At 41.8% G+C, this 21,413-nt stretch overlaps 1 protein-coding gene across 1 annotated transcript in view; it reads left to right on the top strand.

Moving 5' to 3' along the window:
* Positions 1 to 21,413, top strand: part of LOC112432912 (protein NLRC3-like) — a 414,611-nt gene that overhangs the window by 387,331 nt on the left and 5,867 nt on the right. The gene's annotated exons all lie outside the window — the stretch shown is intronic.

Genomic DNA, 21,413 nt, shown 5'->3' on the forward strand with positions numbered 1-21,413 from the left:
GTCTTAAAAAAGCATTACAATAATGGGCATTACCAATGCAAACTGAATGATACAGAAGATGAAAGAAGAGACTTTGATCAGTTAATAAAGCTCATGATCTGGATTCATTGTGGCTGCTACACAGATACTTCTGGGTCACTTCTCTCAGTTAGGAACCTTCCTCACCAAACTGACTGTTGGACCACACCCCTGGTTTCATGAGAAATTGTTTCAGCCATGATTTCTCTTCCTGTATTTCAGAGTAAAGACTGAAGTGACAAATGGAAGCATGTTTAAAAAACACAATGTGAGAGAGACGTTGAGGTCCTTAGAAGTTACCCTGGGTTTTTCTGTCACCCTGCTAGATGTTACACACCTTGTTATTGGACTGATTTCTACTGCTGGACTACTCCTGCGGAGAGTAACAATACTCTTACTAATTAGCTCCCTTTCACACCTTTGGGGATATTTATTTTTGTGTTTGCAGCGCTGTGAGCCAGAACAGCGAGAGAAAAATCTGCAACAGCGACGAGCCGAATGCTTACGTGAATCGCAGCAGCTGCACATGTGCTACGCTGAATTAGAGGATATCTTTGCTCTGGATTTCTATTTCTACTTTTTCATTTCTATATGATTCTTCTTGCATCTAAACAAAGATGATTCAATTTGCTAAATGTTGATGGCTCTTCGTGCTCAGGTTTAAATGAGACGTAATATTTGCTCTTGGTTTGGTTCTCCTGTACAGAACCTTGCAGTACAACAGAAACCTAAAAACATTATTTGTAGTTGTTATTCTTAGTTGTTCTGCTGCCTAAATACCACAGGGTCTGATTATGAAGTTATTGAGCTGCACATACTTTATGACCTGCTTAAGTTCGAGGTCACAGCGTCTGTAGAGCAGCTGGAACATAATGAAGTCTACAAGGTTAAAGTTTTCTCTTCAGTTATTGTTCTTTCTGCTGCTTGGTTTGATGGATCTGAGAGCTTTTGTTTTTATTATTGTTATTATAATTATCATTAATATTTTACTCTCTAGAAGCTTTAAAATAGTGTTTGTGTTTGAAAAAATTGATTTAAGAATTGAACAGAAACATCTGTCCTTCTGAAAATCGCCCAAAGGCACGGAGACAAAGTCAAAGGATGCAACCTGTAACTTTCTCTTCCTTCATGTCAGGACCATCATCCATGATTTATATAAAATGCATATAGCAACAGTAGCACTTTAGTTTGGACTTTATGATTTCTGTAACTGGAAAATATTATTTTGTTTAAAGACAGAAGTGACCGCATAGTTGCAACATCAAAGGGAAATATTAATTAATTAGCATCAAGTATATTTGTTGCTTAAGCGTTTGCACTATAACTTAAGTAGGATTATAACTTTTAAGGAAGGAAAGATTTCAGATATTTAGTTCACTGTTTCAGTTATTTTATATGAAATTAAAACATTTACGTTGGTCAAATATGATGCTCTAAATCAAATAAAAGTTTGAAAATAAATGATGTATTTTTAAATGCTGCAACAAATGTTCACAAAAAGTAACTATAATTAAAACCAGTTAAACAAAATCAAATGTTTGAATCATGCTTAACCAAATGCCAGGCTGGAGAGCTGAACCTAAAGTATACGTAGAAAGATTTCAACATCTGAGCAGTTTTTAATGTTTTTATCACATATAAATGTCACAGCAGTGGGTCCTGGCCCAATGCTTTGTGTTTTTGGTTTTCTTTGACTCTTGTTTTTCTTGGTTTTTGTTCTTCTTATTTATCAGGCTCTCAGTAATCTTAGTTCTCCCTCCCTCAGTGTTCATTTCAGCCTGTGTTTAGTTTCTGTTCCCGTGTCCCGCGTTTCATCGTTTCATGTCGAGTCAGCCCTGTCTCTCTGTTTCCTGTGTCTCCCCAGTCAGCCCCGCCTCCCTCGGGCACTCATGTGTGATACAGAGTAATAAACCTGACTACATTTGCTACACTCTCTTTATTACCTGTTACTTTAAAATTCATACACTAATTATGTCTGCCCATCTCTCTAATGTGAAGGTCAAAGGTCAACATCCCAGTGACATAAGAATAATCCCAAAGGGGCAAAGGCAGCGGTTAATTTAGCACATTTAGCATTAAGGGTACAGCAAGGATATACTTTTACTTATTGTGGCAGGGGTGTGGTCTCTGGCCTGCTGCAGTGGAGGCTGGTGGCGGGACGTTGGACGGCACAGGTGAGGGTGATGGAGCTCATGACTCTCCCCTTTATAGTGACGGAGGAGACTGGCGTGGGGGAAGCGTGTAGTGGAGGAAGCCGAGGAGAGAGCTGGTTTCTGGCTACAAAGACGGCGTCAAACCAGAAAAGATTGCTTGTGGTCAAATGTCAAAGGAGCTTGCAAAGAAAAGCGTCTGGACTTCTTTAAGTTACTTGAAGACGTTTCACCTCTCATCCGAGAAGCTTCTTCAGTTCTAAGGTCAAATGGTGGAGAGTCCCAGATATAAACCTAGTGGGAGTATCCCCCCAGAGGGACAAAAGGACCCCCTGATGATCCTCTAATCGCCTGAGCCAAGGTGTGAAACTGGGTGTGGGTCCCAATCAGCCAGAGTTTCGGGTGAGTTCATTGTGAAACCTGGCCCCACCTTATCATGCGGATTCCTGAGATCAGATGGCCCAGGATGTGAGTGGGCATTAAGCCGTCTGGGAAGGGATCTCAAAACTGGATTATAGATGGCAGAGAGTTGATGTCGTAAACCCCGCCTCTGTTCAAAGATGGTCGCTCACAGTGGACATAGCTGCTTCTTTCACTCCTCTTTCAAACCATCTGTCCTCTCTGTCCAAAATGTGAACATTGGCATCCTCGAAAGAGTGTCCTTTATCCTTAAGATGCAGATGGACTGCTGAGTCTTGTCCTGTGGAGGTGGCTCTTCTGTGTTGTGCCATGCGCTTGTGAAGTGGCTGTTTGGTCTCTCCAATGTAGAGGTCTGTGCATTCCTCGCTGCACTGTACAGCATACACCACATTGTTAAGTCTGTGTTTTGGCGTTTTATCTTTCGGGTGAACCAGTTTTTGTCTGAGCGTGTTGCTGGGTCTGAAATACACCGGGATGTCATGCTTGGAGAAAACTCTCCTGAGTTTTTCTGATACACCGGCTACATAGGGGATGACAATGTTGTTGCGTCTGTCTTTCTTATCCTCCCTCGCTGGTGTCTGATCTTCTTTTCTGAGCCTCTTTGCTGACTTTAAAGTCTAGAAGCGCTAGAATAAAGGTTTTTAGTGGTTTTATTATAAGGGTTTTATTATTATATAATAATGATAATAATAATATCAATAACATTGAGGCACATTGTGTGGAGGAGGTTCAGTCATATCCTGATCATCCAGACAGATTTGATGTTTGGGAACAGCTGCTGTGTAGAAATGGTCTGACTGGTCGCTGTTACTGGGAGGTCGAGTGGAGAGGAAACGTTTTTATATCAGTGAGTTACAGAAGCATAAGAAGGAAAGGAGACAGTTATGACTGTGTGTTTGGACTCACTGATCAGTCCTGGAGTCTGATCTGCTCTGATCGTGGTCCTCAGTCTGTCAGGCACAATAAGAGTCAAACATCCATCTCCTCCTCCTCCTCCCCCTCCTCCTCTGTCTCTAACAGAGCAGCAGTGTATGTGGACTGTCCTGCTGGCACTCTGTCCTTCTACAGAGTCTCCTCTGACACTCTGATCCACCTCCACACCTTCAACACCACATTCACTCAAACTCTTTATCCTGGGTTTATGTTCTTGTCTCCTGGTGCCTCAGTGTCCCTGTGCTGAGTGGAGTGTAAAGAGTGTCTCCTGTTACAGAAACACTCTGACTGTTGAACAGATAGTTCAGTCTGTACATGTCTGTCTCTTTCACTCACAAACACGTTTTCAGATTCATGGATTCAATCAGTTGATGTTTGAAACTCTTCTAAATGATTCCTTGTAAACTTCTTCAGTCACAAACAAACAGGAAGTGATGTCACATGTGTTCCTGTCCACACAGCAGAATGAGTCTATTGCTGACAGTGATGTACAAACAGAGTGAGCATTTCTGAGGCCCAAAATAAACTGAGTAGTTCACTGAATGAACAATGGACTGTGAGCTCAGTTCCTTCATCATTAGTATGGATTATATATGTATATGTATTATATTAGTATCATATATATCAGGTGCTGCTGCTTTCAGTCATTGTGCAAATGTGCTGTTTGTAAGCTTGTAAAGCTGCAGTCAGCTGAGACTGAAGAAGTCACCTGATCAGTGAGCAAACGTTTCTGAAAACGTCCAGATGAACAGAATCAACCTTTTGGGATCAGCCAGCAATGCAGCATCATTGTTGTTCAGCTTCAGAGGTTTGCAGGAATGAACTGATGACCAGAAACAGCTGCAAAGTCCAAGAAAATACCAGCTGGAGTTCAGCTGCATTTGAAGAAGTCAAAGAAAAGTAAGGATGGCAAAGGGCGACGTTTTCTTCCAAAGAGCTGCAAACATGGTCGACGCCTCATTAGAAGAATCATCTGGACATTTGTGAGGAACTCTAACCAAGAAAGCAACGTCACACAGATCCAACAGACAGTTTCCATGACTGCAAGTGTTGAGTGGAAAAATGCTACATTGCATTATTGCATCCTCTCACCACAGGAGGCGCTGTTGGCACCACTGATTGCTGATCAGCTGTTCTCTGATGATCTGATTGATACTGTGAATAACGGGACTCACTGAACTCTGTGACACAGTGAAGATTACAGAGTTTAACTTCAACATCTGACTGACGTCACACAGACAGAAGGATGAACCAGTGAGGCACAGAACACAGTTACTGGAGATACTGGATCAGCTCCATGTGAACCTCTGATGGAGAAGCTGCTGAGCCAGAGAAACATCAGGACATGACAGCAGCTGCACTTATCTAACAACATGTAGCAGAGCTGATCTATGTTAGAGGATCTATCACAGCAGCTGAAGCCAAAGTCCAACACTGGATACCAGCTGAGCCTGTGCTGAGTGTAGTGTTACAGGAAAAGGGCAGAAACACTGGTAGCTCCCAGTGATGCTGACTGGGGCACAGAGCTGAATGATGCAGCATCAGGACACTGTTTCAGTCTGACTGACAGAGAAACCTGTAGCTGTATCTACATGTGAGGCAGAGGCCACACAAGCAGCTTTCTATGTTTCACAGTGACTGAGATCTTCAGTGGGGGTGGACATGCTCCTGTACAGACCTCTGAGGAGAACCAAGGTGCAGTCAAAGAGTCCAGTCTGTCCTCACAGATGTGAACATGTGCTTTCATCAGGTCTGCTGTCAGCTAGCAGGCTCACATCAGAATCACTGTTCCTGAAAAACACAGTCTGTGTGACATCATCAGTCAGCTGATGGTCCCAGATCTGAATGGTTTCTGTCTCTACTGAGGAAGTCAGAGAATATCACTGAGGTGTGGATCAGGTCTGAGTGAGCTGTGGAGGGACAGCTTTAAACAGTCCACAGGTCTCACGTCCTGCTCAGTCTGGTAGCAGATACCTCGTATTGTTCCAGATGTGCTGACATCAGCAGCAGCACAGCTGTGTGATACCATGAATCTCAGTTATTGATCCAACACACAGTAAATACAAAGATCAGGATTTCTGAGAGTAATCATTATGAGTCTGAACACATGATCACTGAATGTTAGTCTCCACAATAATAAGCTAACACAAGCAAACACAGCTTTCAGCTCTTATTTTGAAACTGGCTTATTTAGAGAGCTGTGATGTGAGCGTGCCTGGCTCTGAGGCACTTGGGTCAGCCTCTGTTGTTTAGAAGTGTTACAGACTGTGAATGACACAGACCTGTCAGTTTCCATGTTTGTCTGTAACACAGCTCAGGGCTCCATGCTGAACGCATCCATCCAGTGTTATTGATCCAGGACTGATACCAGCATTGGGATCAATACTACAACACACAATCACATGTGTCCACGTGATGTGTTTGACCAGCTTTATTCATTAATGATCAATCAGCTTATTTACTGCATCTGAGTCCAGCTTCATTTAAATGATCCAACCATGAAAATGACATCAGTCCTACAGAAGCACTTCATGCTAACAGGAAGTCATTGATTAAGGTGGAATAACACAGAGACACAACCACTCACAGCTAACCTGACCCCACTAACTGCATGTGTTTGGACTGTGGGAGGAAGCCGGAGTACCGGAGAGGACGCACACAAACACGGGAGAACATGAAGCTCTGAAACAAAGATGGTGGATTTGACCTCAGGACCAGGCGGGGTTACGGGGGTCATGACCCCCCAATAATAGATCCAGCTACACTGAAACTGTCAATTTCATTTACTTTTACTGTTTTAAAGCTATCAGGCTGCTTTGTGGCTCACTCAATACTAAACTAAGATACTTTCAGTGTGAATCATTTGCAGGAACACAGGCAGGATTTAAAGTGCAGAACTTTACAGTCTCTGTCTCAAAGTTGGTCTAAACATGCTAACAGCTCTTTGTTTTTCTCAGTTTTCACTGGTTTGATGTAATGAAAGAAATTTTAAAGAAGCAGACGATTGTTGTTATTTTAGTTCTATAGTTTCATAAATCGTGGTGTGGATCTAAGTCAACATTCAGAATAAATAAGATAATACAGCACTTTGATGGTTGCCTTTGTATTTTCCCAGCAGTGCTCAGGTTGGTTCTCGGCTACATTTACATACAGATGTTAATGTGTTCAGCAGCTGGACTCATCTGAGGAAGGAACATTGGAAAGGTGCTCAGTGCACAACTGCATCACTAATTTTATGTAAGACCCTGTGTTTTATTGTATTTATATATTTGTAACATTTGACTCAAACACTTTTGGGAAGGATGAAAATGTTTTCAGGAGGAAGTTTTTCCTTCTGTCCGACTGCAGTACACACAACACTGCGTCTCCCTCCCTTATCACAGTTCCTCAGGCTGGTGATGAGCGCCCCCTGGTGTCAGTGTTGATGACGTCATGCACAGTGAAACATAAACAGTGTCTGTTAATAAAAAATCATGTGTCCATTTTCATGTTTGCATCATGTTTCTGTAAAATCATCAGCTGTTTCTGAACCTTCTTCATTGTTTGACTCATTCCAACAGCTGTGAGCTGTGATGGAGTCAGAGCAGCTTCATCACTGATGTTCAGGTGAAGCTGAACTTAATAAACTGTAGAAATGATCAGGATTCAGGTTGGATGTGTAAAACACTTCTGTGTGAGGTCGCAGTGCTTCATATGTGTGTGTGGGCTGAAGCACACACGTGTGAGTCCTCAGAGGTTTCACACACATCACTGCACACACTTATAATCCTAGTTTAAGCTTGTGGATCATATCGGACACATCAGCAGCTCTTTGGAGACAAAGATTTGAGATTTAAGATGAGTCATAGTCTTTCTATCCATGGTAGCTTCCACTGCTGAGGCTCGGGAAACATGAAGAGGATAATTAAGAGCAAGCATCAGCTCTGTCTCATCTAACTACACAGTATTATGATCATGCACTTATGTCTCAAACTAAGACACAATGAGACACAATGAGTTCTGTGAGTCTTTAGATTATCAGTAAATTCTGGTGACAGTTTGACGCTCAGTGGAGCCATTTTTGGTTTGTGATGAGTGTTTTGTGAGCTTCTGTTTTGTGAATCGCTCTTTGTAATTTAGAAGATCGTGCAGAAATGTGCGCGCCCTTATCTGAGAGGACACGGAGCGAGTGTCGCAGACTCGAGGTGAGGAGATAAACCTCGGAGCTGGACGGCCTGCACGTTACCCATGTGCATCTTTTCAGTGACATCAAGTGAACCCATAATAAGCATTTCTATGTCTTAGACATCATGTCCATTTCTAATGAGAGATTATTTTTAAATGAGGGAAACCTGGTCTAACAACACGCTTACAACAGAGCTAAAGGTTCACCACAGTGAGACGGTGGGACTCTGATAAGAACTGAAACACTGTGTATGAACAGCTGAGACAAAACTATATATAAACACTCATTTATTCCAGTTTAGTTTACAATGATTTCAAAGTAATGTGGAACGATTCATGTTCATGAGCTGTTACAAACACAACTATTGATTTGTCTATATATGGTCGGACTACAAGGCTTGTGTTGAGGCTCTTGGAATAATGTGTGAATTACAGCAAGAAATGATGGTTTCCCATTTTACCAAAGTGGAATAAAATCACCACAGCAAAGAAATCATGTTATTGTCTGCAGCTAAAATATATGGTGAACATGGTTTTATAATAATGTGCAAACACAACCTCACTCTGCTCTATACGAGGAGCCAACCACAGCTGTCCGGGTCTTCATCCACCACCTCCACCATCTTTGCTCATCATCATTCACTTAATTGCTGATTGGTTTAAATCAAACTCCATTACAGGTTCAACTCCATTATATAACAGCATGTTGACTTTGGATCTGGTGTGCAGTGCCACCTTAAAAGATGAGGAAACTAAGAGATTACAAAAAAAGAAGTGGAGGAGTTAAAGAGCTGCAGCAGATTAACAGTTTCTGACAGTCATGTGTTAGAAATAGGACGATTAGATGAGCTGAGGGATCCATCTACTGCTCAGTGAAGCCTCATCAGAAACAGTCTCAGTGGAAGGATGGCTCTATTGTTAAGGAAGGACACAGGCAGAAAGACTGGCGTCTGTCACACAGGAACTGGACTGAAAATCAGCTGCACATATTCATCAGTACATGCAAACATATTATAGGTGTGGAATTCAGGACAGTACCATCAGAAGTTGATCCACTGTGCAAATGTCTGATTGGCAGTGGCTTCATTTTTCACTATGAACAAACTGCTAATGCAGCATCACAGGACGTCAGCCATGGATTGGCCTCCCCAGACCTCAACATTACTGAAACATCTTAACAGAGGATGGAAACAAAGGGAACCAACATCCAAGAAAAGAGCTGCTGCTGAAAACTTCCTCACAGAAAACACAAACAAGCTCGACTAAGAGACTCCAGGCTGTGCTGAATTATAAAGGTGGACTGACCTCCAGGGTCCTTAGTATCATATAAGCTCAGTTTGTGTCTTATATACTTTCCATTTATATAACAAAACATATAGAAAGGAGGGTGGTTTAAGATGTGTGTAGAGTTTTATTCATTATCTTTAGACAAACAAAGAAAGCACCATCCATTCGTCTCCAGTCTGTATGAAAAACAGGGGAAAGGTCAAATTAAACCTTTGAAATTCCTTTCACAATAAATCCATAAATAAACAAAATAAAACATAGAAAAGTGTTTAAACCCACTTTTCCATGAAGCTGTCAATAGGAAATGTTCCAGTAAACATGTCTGTGTTTCTGCTGTTTTCCTTTCATGCGTCCACAGCTGACAGGTAACCCTATTGGAGTCGCCATAGTGACGGGTGGCGTCTCAGCTTCAGCGTGTTGATGGGCACAGCCATGGTTACCACAGCTGGAGTTGGTGTACGGCGAGCTGTGAGAGGACAGAGATGGAGAACGCACATTTAACTCTTTAACAGGAGATACGTTACGACTAACAGACGACTGCTGTCTACATGATGTCTTTGCAGCCCTTATGCTACATGTTACACAACTTTTCTTCATGCCAACAAGACTGAGGTGCCACATAGTCGACACACACAGCTGATTATGATGCATGTTTTACTATTGCTATGTTCACATCATCTGCTTGGCTTTATTACTGAGAGCCTGGAGATCCTCTGACGTGTGCATGGCTGATGTGAAGTATGATTAGTCCTACATGACATCAACAGCAGAGGCAATGAAAGCTTTGTTGTTAACAGGTTGTAGGTAAAGTCAAATGTCTACTTCTACACTTGTGTTGGGTAAAGTTCTTCTCAGTGCAGCAGATTTATATCTGTGCTTTCACAGGGCGTGATGTGGAGCTCAGCGCTGAGGTGCAGGTCTCCTTGGAGACGGCATCCTGGCTGAAATATTATCATGCTTCCAAAACATTTCAGCTTTTATTTTGAAAGAAACAAGACTTGAAAACGAGTCCCCTTCTTCCTCTTTGTCTTTGTTCTTCAGAGGAGTGTCACCTGGACAAACTCAGGGCTGTTCTAGAGCCTTTGTTATTATTTGACTCCATAGAAATAAAACTGAATGGAATCAAACAAAAACTCCCAAACAGCTAAAACACTTTGCTTTATTCTCTTTTTTAACAAATACGTTGAAGTCCATCCACAACAACACAGCTGAGATCTCCTTTGTAATCAAGTGTTTACATCCTTTGTACAGATCTGCATACAAAACAATCATTTACGTCCCACAGAAGTCTAGTTACACGTAACTATACAAGAACTGGTGAATGACAGAAACATAAGACACATGATCACAGGTGATAACAAAAAGAGAAAGAATTCATGTGTTAGTGATGTTTTTCAGCCCTGATGGCTCATGTTGGAGAAACAAGCTGAGGTACGTGGAAAGTTCACACACACAAGTGGGCGTGAGCGCACACACAGAGAGAGAAACACAACTGAAGCATCTGTTTGCTGTTTCTGCTTTCATCATCTCTGCTGCTGTGTCAGGCTGGGGTCTCTCAGTGACGTGGTTGAGGTGAAGTATGACGAGTATCCCTGATTCAGTCCATCGAGACAAAGGGCAAAGAAAGCTGTTGTTAACAAACTCTATGGTGATGTGGCATTTAGCTCTGACTCTACGCTCTGCTGAATCCTTTGAACCTGCTGATCAGTAAAGCTCTACGTGCTGCAGCAGATTGACCTCATCTGTGTTCACAGGTGTGGACCTCAGCGCTGAGGTGCAGGAGACTTTCATTCAGTTCTCCCTGCAAACAGCATCCAGCCTGGAAATACTGTCATCTTTCCCAGAAACGGTGCTCTTATCTCAGAGAAGAAGTCTGATGTAAATAACTGCAATCAACAGTGATGTTCTGCACAGATCACTTTTCCATTTTGCTCTCTAGATGAGTCCCAGCTGCCTGACCTTGTGTCCAGGTGATCGTCTCACTGAGGAGCTTTTGTTCTGAAAATCTCACGTCCATCACCTGTTTCCTTTTTACTATCTCTGCTCTTTCTTTATTCACAATGCTCATAATATCACACAATTATATTCATCACCTGCATGTTTTTATCCAGCTGCTGTTAGAACCAAACAAATAAAAAGGATGAAAAGCCTGAAATCCTTTGATTTCTTACATTTGAAACAAATATGAGAGCATCCCTAACAGCACAGCTGAGACCTTTGTTTTAATCAAGCCTTTGTATCGACACACTTGTAAAGATTCATATACAAAACATAATAGAATAAATCAATATAAAATACACATAATCACAAAAATGCAGCCATGTTGTGAGTTTGCATCTAAAACATGCATGTTTCCCTTTGTACAGGCAGATTTACAGCAGACAAAGCAACACGCTGATCGACTTTGACCGCTGCAAAAACAAAATACCCACCAAGTCTGAAGTCGATCAGAGGAACTGTTGACAGATTGACAGACAAACATACAGATGCTTGATTCATTAGTGCGATTAAATGTTCTTCTTTAGCAGCATCACTTCATGTGTTTGTGTTCCAGGAATAAAGGTCTGTTTAAACTGGACGTCTCCTCAGCATCACTCGTGCTGTCGTGGTTTCAAAGCTGTGCAGAAAGAATCTGAGGGATGATACAGAGGTGACCAAAGTTACAAACATCCAGCTGTGCTGCAAATGTTTGCAGAGCTCCAAACTCTTTGGCTTTCTGCAGAGCAAGTATGGAAGAAGCACCTGAGCTAACTTCAGTTTAGACGATATGAGGAAAAATGCTGCTTCCCAAAGTTTCCTACAAGTATCCAGTTTATATTTAGAGAAGCGAAGGCTCTTTATCCTGACAACTACTCCCTGGTGGATCCCTGTCCTGTGACAGCAGCAAAGACTGTGTATCAGTATCATCAAAGCCACTTCAATAACCAGTGTTTAAAGCTCTCTAGCAGATGGACTTCAGTGGCAGCAGCCTCTGTCTGCTGTGTACAGAAGGTTCTCTGATGAAGCACACAGCAGATGCTGCACTACAACAGCAGCAGCAGCTCAGCTTCAGTTTGCTTCGACGCCCTTTTTGACCTGTGAAACAGCAGAAAATGAAACATTTCAACACCCGTTTGTTAGCGTGAGCTATTCTGCTGTTTTTCATCATTTCACAGGTGAAATAAAATCACATTTACTTCCTGTAGGAGTGATCGTGTCCAGCCTGACTGAGACCATGTGCTCCATCCTGCACAGGTAATAAACCTCTGACATGAAGGGCTGTCAAGTAGTTTTAGACAAATGGGGGTAAAAGAGACGTTAAAAGCTTAAAGAGAAACTACATTTTCTAAGAACTGTCTGACGTTCACCTCTCACACAGTGGATACGATTCTGCCGCTGCAGGAATAATCTTTGTGGTTATGAAACTGTCCATGTGTTTGCAGAAAATGTCACATGTTCAAAGCCATCCCAGCACCTGGGGTTTGTATAAGTGCAGCTGTTGGTGGGGAGATAGTCTCACTCTTCTATATAAAGAGTCAGCAGGCAGCAGATCTTCATCTGTGATCTCCTCCATCATCACGTCTTCACTCTTCAGCAGCTATGGCTTCACTTCGTGCCCTTCTGGGAGTGGTGCTGTGCTCCTCATGGTTTCTGCTTCTGCCTCAGGCGGACTTTGATTTACAGAGTCATCCATAATATTTTTTATTTTTTATTTTACTGCCCATCTATTTTCATACAAATGTCTCCGTCTTATGGAAAAGGGGTGGAGCTTATCCAACGAGGACAGGCAGGGCCCCCCCAGACAGTTTAGCAGTCTATACAGGAGGCTGACCTTTGCAACATGTACTTCTATAATGACTTCACCATTTAGGTTATTTGGTTATGTTTCACCCTGGATTTTGTGTGATAATATTTATTTTGTCCACTGATTTAAAAACAACAAACTATATGAATATAAAACAGAGTGAACAACAAAACATCAGCTTTGGAAACTTTGATGTAAAATTCTGCAGTTGTTTTCTCAGATATAGCATAAATCAAACTAACATACATCAGTGTGTTATTAATGTGCACACACACACACACACACACACACACACACACACACACACACACACACACACACACGTGTTACCATAAACAGCTCTTATGCTTCTGTATGATTCTCAGTGCTTTCCATTTGCGTGTCCACAGGTTGCTGTAAGTGGTGCTTGACTGCAGTTTGCTCTCATTTCAAGTGGTTTGCTGTCACAAAGCCAACAGGAAGTCCGGCCATGGTTGAGCCAACTGAAGATGGGTTGAAGGTGGCGTCCTCGTTTCCTCTGTGAGCGCGAGAGGACAGACAAAGCAAACACCGTTTGGACAGCATTAAAATATTTACACTGATGATTAATGTTGTGTCTTTGCACCTGTAGCGATACATGTTGGAAAATGGAGACTTTAGCCACCAAGACTGACGTGCCTGGAAACTTCCCTGTGAGTACGCCCACAAAGACAGGAAACAGTTTAGCCACCGCGGTTAATCCTCCATCATCATCATCCAGTATTTTTCACATCTTTTCTTCTGCTGTTTCCCTTGTTGTCAGTCACGGGTTTGTGACTGAAATGCGTGTGGTCGACGGGAAGCCTGACGAGTACGGCCTGAATCATTCCATCAACACCGGACGGAGTGAAACCTTTGTTGAAAACAGATTATATGGTAACGTTGCATTTAGCTTCAGTAAACTGTGAAGTTACAGCAGCAGATTTACATCACGTGGCTTCACAGGAAGTAGTCTGGACCTCAGCGCTGAGGTTCAAGCAGCTCTGCTTGCAGACGGCATCCTTCCTGAAAATGTTCTTCATCTTCCTAAAACCAGAACTTTTACATTGGTGCTGAAGTTCTATATAAAAACAGCCTGAAATACAAAGTGATGTTGTGCACTGATTACCTCACACTTTCCATGTTTCCTTCTACAGAGGAGTGTCCGCCTGAGTGTTTTGTCTGATCTGTTGTTGATCGTCTCATTGACACTGCATGCAGATCTGACACCAGGGCTGGACTGGGACAAAAAATGGTCCCGGGCATTTTGACTGAAGACCGGCCCCCCAGGTATTAAAGGAAAAACCATGAAGCCTTTGAATGAAAACAAACGCTGTTGTCACAGTGATGGACGCTGTCTTGTTGGTATACATGCATCAGTCTAATAAACTTAAACCTGCACCATCCTCCCTGTCCTGCTATTCTAAACAGGAAGTAGACTGTTGGTCGAGTTAACCTCCTGAACATCTACAAAACACGGTGGAAACCTGACATTAAGACAGAGACTAGAGGTGAGACATGATCATTGCTGATTACTGATGACAGATTTAGATATGTTTTCATAAACCTTTCATTTGCCACATCAATAAACAGCACGGCAGGGCAAAATATGTTTTCTAACATGGCAACCTTTAAAAAGTGAAAGGAGACAGAAAGACAGCTGAGAAAGAATCAAACGGACTTTTTGATGCATTTTACACACAGTACTGGTGCAGAATCTAGAAAATGTGGGAAACACTGGCATCATATGCAGTACTTACTTCTGAAGAAATTATGATGGGACCCTAAAAAATGACTATGTACAATAATGGATTTCTATACATTTTACATCAGATGGAAACGTTTGTTGTAAGATTCAGATAATTATTTATTAAAAGCTCGACATTTTAAATGAGAACAAGAAAGAAAAGTATGTCTTTGTGCCCCCCTCTCCCTGTTAATGCCCTACCTGCCCCCCTGGCAACACTTTGCTAGACCCGCCCCTGCACAGTTACCAGCTGTCAGCTACACAAAAAGGATCCTGGTGTTATTTGTCTCTCAGAAACAGTTCATAACTTCAACTCATTTTTGTTTTGTCATGTTTTGTTCTTTACATTGTCTTTCTTCTATATAATTGTTAAACATTTAATAAATATGTCTACAAAAAGATTTTAAAAATCAGACATTTCACACAGACACCCAAATGATTTCTGACTGATGAAGGGGGCTGAAGGTGCCCTGCTCTTGCCCAGCTTCTGCTGCTCTCTCCCTGCTCACTGTCAGCAGCTGGCAGCCTCGGTCCTGCCTGAGACTCTTCATCTATCAGTGCCAAAGAATATGGGAAATAGCAACGCACAACATGCACATTACAAAACAAGCACATGAATCAGCATTACATTCATTAGTGAAGTGCTGACGTTCGTTCCTAAACTTTGGGCCTTAATTAACATCACTGTGAACTAATGTTTGCTTTGCTTCTTAACCAGTGAAGCAGCGAGGGGCTTTCTGAGGTTCCTGCTCGTAAATGCCCAAAATGAGTCGAGTATTTCTCTGCAACTACAAACTCTGTTTTCATCAGAGGTGTAAATATTACAGCACTGTGTCAGAGTCACTGAGGCTGGAACACAGAAAAAGGAAGTAGATGTATTTATTTTTAGACTTTATTGCCTGGAACCACTTTAAAAATACGCTTTGGGTCACAATTAACTGCAGAAAACCAGGAATCCACATATGAACATTATCTGTGCAGAGATTTATGCTTCTGAAGGTAAACAGTGAAAACTTGCAGCACTAAATGCACAGATAGCCAGGCGTTTCACATTTTGGGACCATCTGCCAGTTTTCATTTCTTAGGTATTGAAGAGCAGAAATGATTGAATTTTATTTACATGCTTAAAAATGTTTGCTTTTGAATATTATTTGAAGAATTACCCACACACTCAGGCACTGTGGGTCTGTTTCCCTTTGCACAACCGAGTGTTGGAAACGGGCCTTTTCTCTTTAAACTCTGAGGGGCTGTAACTTTGGCTTCTATTGGCAGATTTGCATGATTGACCCTCTTTTTAAAATAGTTTTAGCCAAGAGAATCAAGCTAACATCACTGTTTTTACGTCAGCTCACGTCACACGAGCTGTTTCAAGAAAAGTCCTCCTGTCACACAGCAATGCCTACATGAATCACACCACTCTGCTTAAATAATAATAATAATGTTTAGTGAAGCAGGTGAAGCAAAGGGCTGCTTTTAATAGGCTGGGAGACCCAGGTGTGCTGCTTTAGCTGCTGAGCCTCTCATGCTAGCCTCCATCTATAAGCTGGGATCACAGGAGCACTGCAGTCCTGACTAGATCAAGGATTGTTATTCATGCAGGTGACAAAAGTTTACATTCACAGAGTCATAGGATTGAGCCTGGTTTGAAAAGCAGCTGTTTAATGCAGCTGCTTAGAGTTCACACACAGTAGAAGAATCAGACTTGAGTCACATTTCAAACACTGGAAAAATACTCAGCAAGTAACAATGAAAACAGCACAGACTCAGTATATCCTGTTCAGTCCTGTGTTTGATATGAATGTGCTGTTCAGAGAGGATCTCATGTCCTCTTTTACTAAGCCTTTGTTTCATGATGTTTGTGTATAAATGAATGTAGGTGTGTTTCTAAGTGTGAAGGAGCCCTGGGAGAAAAGACTGAAGCTTGTGCCAAAGAACAAACAGGAAAGAAAGATCAGCATTAATGAAGACGAGCACAGAAGGAGCCCAAGCACGTGTTGCTTTTTCAGATTTCTCTAAAAGTGTGTGTTCATTTGTTCCATCCTTCACAACAAACAACAGCTGACAGACACACATGCACTCTGTGTCACTTCACAGGGGCTGATGAAAGTGGACACAGTAAAGGGAGAGCTGGACCTGCTCTACACATCCTGCACTCTGTTAACAGACTTTATTCTGCAGCATCAACAGATAAAAATATATGAAGATATAGAAACGTTTAACATTGTGACTGTTCACATTAGTGAAGCTGTTACTTTGCTGCCAGGTGGGAAAAGAAGCCTAAAGCTGAGTCTGATTAAACATCTGCTGCACCAGAGAGTTTCATGGCCCTGCTTTATCCTGTGCTTGCTGACCACCTCGTCCTGAAACCTCTTCATCATCCTCACAGTTGTGTGAAGAAAGAGGGAAGCAGGTGGAAACCATCTGTGCTGCTGTGTTCACTTGTGTGTGTGCGTCTATGGTCATATCTAATGTGTACCTACAGACAAACACAAACACCTGGCATTGCACAAGAGTCTCTATGGAGCAACCTGCAGATGTCAGAGATGTGATTAGAGGGTAAAGTGGACTAGTGAGAGCATCTATGTTGTTGTTGTCTGCTGGGGGACAGCATCAGCTGCAGAGATGCATCAGGATCAGCAAACTAATCTGCAAGGCTGCAAGTGTCACTGAAGGAGTTTGAGTCAGTGAGGGACTCAAACTCACACAGCTGGTCAAGAAGGCTCAGCAGCTGCTGTATTTCCTGAGGAGGCTGAGGAAATTTGGTATGTTGGCCAAGATCCTCAGCAGGTTCTACAGCTGCACTGTGGAGAGCAGCCTGACAGCTGCATCACTGCATGGTACGGCAGCACTACTGCAAACCGCAAACGCCTGCAGAGAGTGATAACAACTGTGGAGAAGATCATCAGGACCCCGCTGCCCTCTCTGCAGAGCAGCTACCATCACAGAGTCCAGAGGAGAGACACACCTCTGCCCTCGAGACGAAGGTTCAGAAGTGTGAAATGTAGAACATCCAGACTCAACAACTCCATCTTCCCCACTGCTATCAGACTCCTGAACAGCTGACCGACCTCAAACTGCAGTTTGCACATCAGGTCACTTTGCACACTAAGTTCATTTTGCACATTAAACTCCATGTACATCCATGTACATCGACATCTGCAGACCACATGTGTCTTCAGTTACTTATTTGTACATATTTGCTTTTCTTTCCAAGCTCCTTCAACAACATCATTCATAGAACAACTTCCAGCTTCTTTTGCTCGGCTACAGTTTGGATGGATTTGCATTTAAAGATGCAACAAGACTAAAATGGTTAGGGTCAGGAGGTCAAAGGTCAGAGCTCCTGTGGGTCTGAGGGCGGCCTCACGCTGGAGAAGGATGAAGGAGTCTGACCTGAGCCAGTGTTTGACATGAACACATCAGCACTGCTGTCAGTGAGCCTAACGACAGCCGTTAGCATCATTTCAGTGTTTCAGTCATAAAAACACTTCCTGTCTCTGTGGTGGTTACAGTGACATCATGCAGTTTGTGCTTTGACCTCCAGAGGGCGACAAATCAGCACAGACAGAGAGCTCCATTCAAACTTTGCTGCCATCAGGAATAATTCTTCAAATATAATCATCAGTGTTTGAGCAGTTATGATATCAGGGACAATCTAGACATGTGTGACAATACTGAACATGTCACATGACACACCTCAAACATCATGTGATCCACTCTCAGTCTGCACTTTCATTCATGACTTCAACAGGTTGAAATGAGCTTTGAAGAAACATTCAGTGAAATAAATCTTTCATGGATTCATGTGAGCAGCAGATGAACTTTGTACCAACAACATCTTCAATAACAGAGTCTGAATGAAGCTCAGGTGTTGATGCTGCTCACTGATTGGACGCTTGCTTTCAGCTCTGCTCTCAGTCTTTACTGCACAGGTGAAGGTAGAAAGTGTGACTGGATCTATAGACTGGAAACAGAGAAACATGCTGAACATTTGAAGCTTTGCAGCAGAAATGTTCATGTTACAAATACAGCAGAGCTGATCTGGGATCAGTGTGTTCACTAGTGATGTGCGATACCACTGATTTCCTTTCCGATCCGATACCAAGTAATATTCAGGGTGGTATCGACGATACTGATCCGATACCGATACTTTGTACAAAACGGATTTTATTTATTGTATCTCAAATTATAGCGTCATAATGATTACAGGACATCAGAATACCTTCTTCTTATCACTTAATAATGCAGAGTTCATCATATAGAAATAAAAAAACTAAAGTTGTGTGCTATTTGAACACCTTGCCTGCCTGGAGGACTAAAGGACTCCGTGAGAGACTCTCACCCTAGCAGCACCTGTCCCTCTCCTCCTCTTCAGTTCGCCTCAACATACGCTCGTCATATTCTGTGATATGATTTACTCTGAGGTGTTTGACAAGGTTAGTGATGTTGCCACAACCATACATGCCAACCCTCCCGATTTTTCCGGGAGAATCCCACCTTTCTCCAGATTTTCCACCCGGACAACAAAGTTGAAAAACCATATCGCAGAATTCATAGCGCGGCCCAGCCAATTCCAGTTTCCAACAATGACGGCAGCGACTTAGTTTTAATATCACTCTTATTTCTCTTTCTGGGTCGCAAAAAAACTTTTAACATATTTTCAGGTGAGAATGTAGCTGTGTAAACTTCAAATATCTGAGCCGACCGACACATCGTCTTCAAACCCCCGCGGTCTTTCACCACTCGGGTTAAACATGATGTACAAGTCACTTTGATAACTTAAAAATGTTCTTGTTTGGCTTTTTCAGTGTTTTATTTGTTCGTGAGTAAATCGGTTTGGCTGAGATTAAAGTTATTAGATTAGATTAAATTAAATTAAACTTTATTATTCCCTCGGGAGGGTTCCTCCTATGGAACGCCAGGACTGCCATAATGAATTAATTAAATACACCATTAAATAATTAATTAAATGTGGCAATAATTAATTAAAATTGGAATTAATTAATTAAATAAATAGTTATGACACATGTAATTAATTAATTATTGACACATTTAATTAATTATTTATGTATTTCACATTTTAATTAATTATTGACACATTTAATTAATTAATTATTGACACATTTAATTAATTATTTATGTATTTCACATTTTAATTAATTATTGACACATTTAATTAATTATTGACACATTTAATTAATTATTTAATGATATATTTATTTATTTCATTTTGGCAGTCCTGACGCCTGGCTCTCGTCATGAAATAATTTTATCTGTCAGCCTCACCCATCAAACTCAGGGGGCGGGGTTAACGCTGCCCATGCAGCTTCTCTAACATTTGATTGGTTGCCGTGCAAAGTAAGTCAAAACAGGTCGATCCTAGATAATCGATTGCTTGTGTAGACTTGGGGCAGCCAGTTATCCCAGAATGCAGATCAAATCACAAGCAGCAATGGTGGTGGTGTAGTTTTAAAATACCCCGTTTTTCTGTCACCAGCTACACTTTTAACAGTGTTTTAGCCGCGAATGTCGCGCCGTATGTCTGGTCAGGTTGTCAACATAGAACATGTTTGCAAAAGTGCTCAGATGTTTTCAGAGATTTCACTAGCTCTGCTAACAGTTAGCATGCAGAGCGCACAGAGGGGGTACATTAACCGGTTTGTTTACATATTCCACTCTCCGTGTTCCACATGTTGCATTCGCAGATTCTCATTTTCACCGAACGATCGTCTCTTTCCGCCTGGTCTTGTGTCTCTGTGCTTCTGTAACATAAAGAACGAGCTGACATTTTTCTCACGAAACCAGCGATCAGCTCAGCAGACCCTCAGTTTACCTGCATGCATCCTCCTCCTCATCTGTCAGCTGTTTAACACCTGCTGCTAATTCAAGAAACACGCCTAGTTACCTGGTGATAGTCACAGTTTAACTGCACAAGATAAGTAAATATAGTATTTTCCCCGAGCGCAGAGCTGCTGGAGCTTGTTTCCTTACAGAGCACTTTATAGGCGAACAGCTTCATCAGCGGCTGATGTCCAATCACCGGCACACAGCTTTGAAACCTCAGCTGAGTTTTAGCTCTCAGTGGTTAAACGCTGGACTTCATTCACTCAGGTTCTGTCTGTCGGGTCACGTTTACTTCGCTGTTTTATTTACAACTGAGCAAATCGGTTTGGCTGAGGTTAAAGTTACGTTTCATAACTGCATAGTTTTACAGACGTTTAATGGTTCACTGGCACATGTGTTAGACTGAACTATCATCTAAATATCATCTGTTTTTTAATAGTTATTCAACTGTATTCTAAGCACCAGCTGTCTGTTAGAATGTGATTTTTTTTCTCTCTCTGTTGGCAGAGGTATAAAAATGCGCAGGAAAATCTGACGTGCATGGCGAACTTCACCGACGATATTTAGGGAGGAATAAACACACATCAAACATAAATGAACCATTTGCCTGTCTCCATAATTGAGAGCATTTTCTCTTCTTATGTCAACACTCTCTCTCTCTCTCTCTTTTTTTTTTTTTTTTTTTTTTTTTTTTGCTTTTTCGGTCATGTTATGTTTACCTGTCAAAGGCTTGTTACAAACTATGAAACACATTGTGCAGACTTCTGGATGTTAGAAGAAAACTAATACTGCTCATGAATGAGACTAAAGGCAGGAAGGTGTCCTTTAAAACTAAACATGTTAATAGGACCTCCCTGTTTATATCATAGTTTATGATATAGCACGTGTATTTCAGTAATAGCCTGCTGAGGCCACTATACGTGCTGGCCTCATATCAAATGTGAAGGCAGACTGAGTCTATGTTTGACGTTTGTTTATATCTAATCTTCCTTTTCAAACATTTAAACAGCAGCGAGTCTGCAGCTGAGGGAATACAAATTCAAATTGTCGGAACAGGTTTGCTCGTTTC

The sequence above is a fragment of the Maylandia zebra genome, unplaced genomic scaffold, assembly GCF_041146795.1.
Source record: "Maylandia zebra isolate NMK-2024a unplaced genomic scaffold, Mzebra_GT3a scaffold11, whole genome shotgun sequence".
NCBI classification, from domain to species: domain Eukaryota; kingdom Metazoa; phylum Chordata; class Actinopteri; order Cichliformes; family Cichlidae; genus Maylandia; species Maylandia zebra.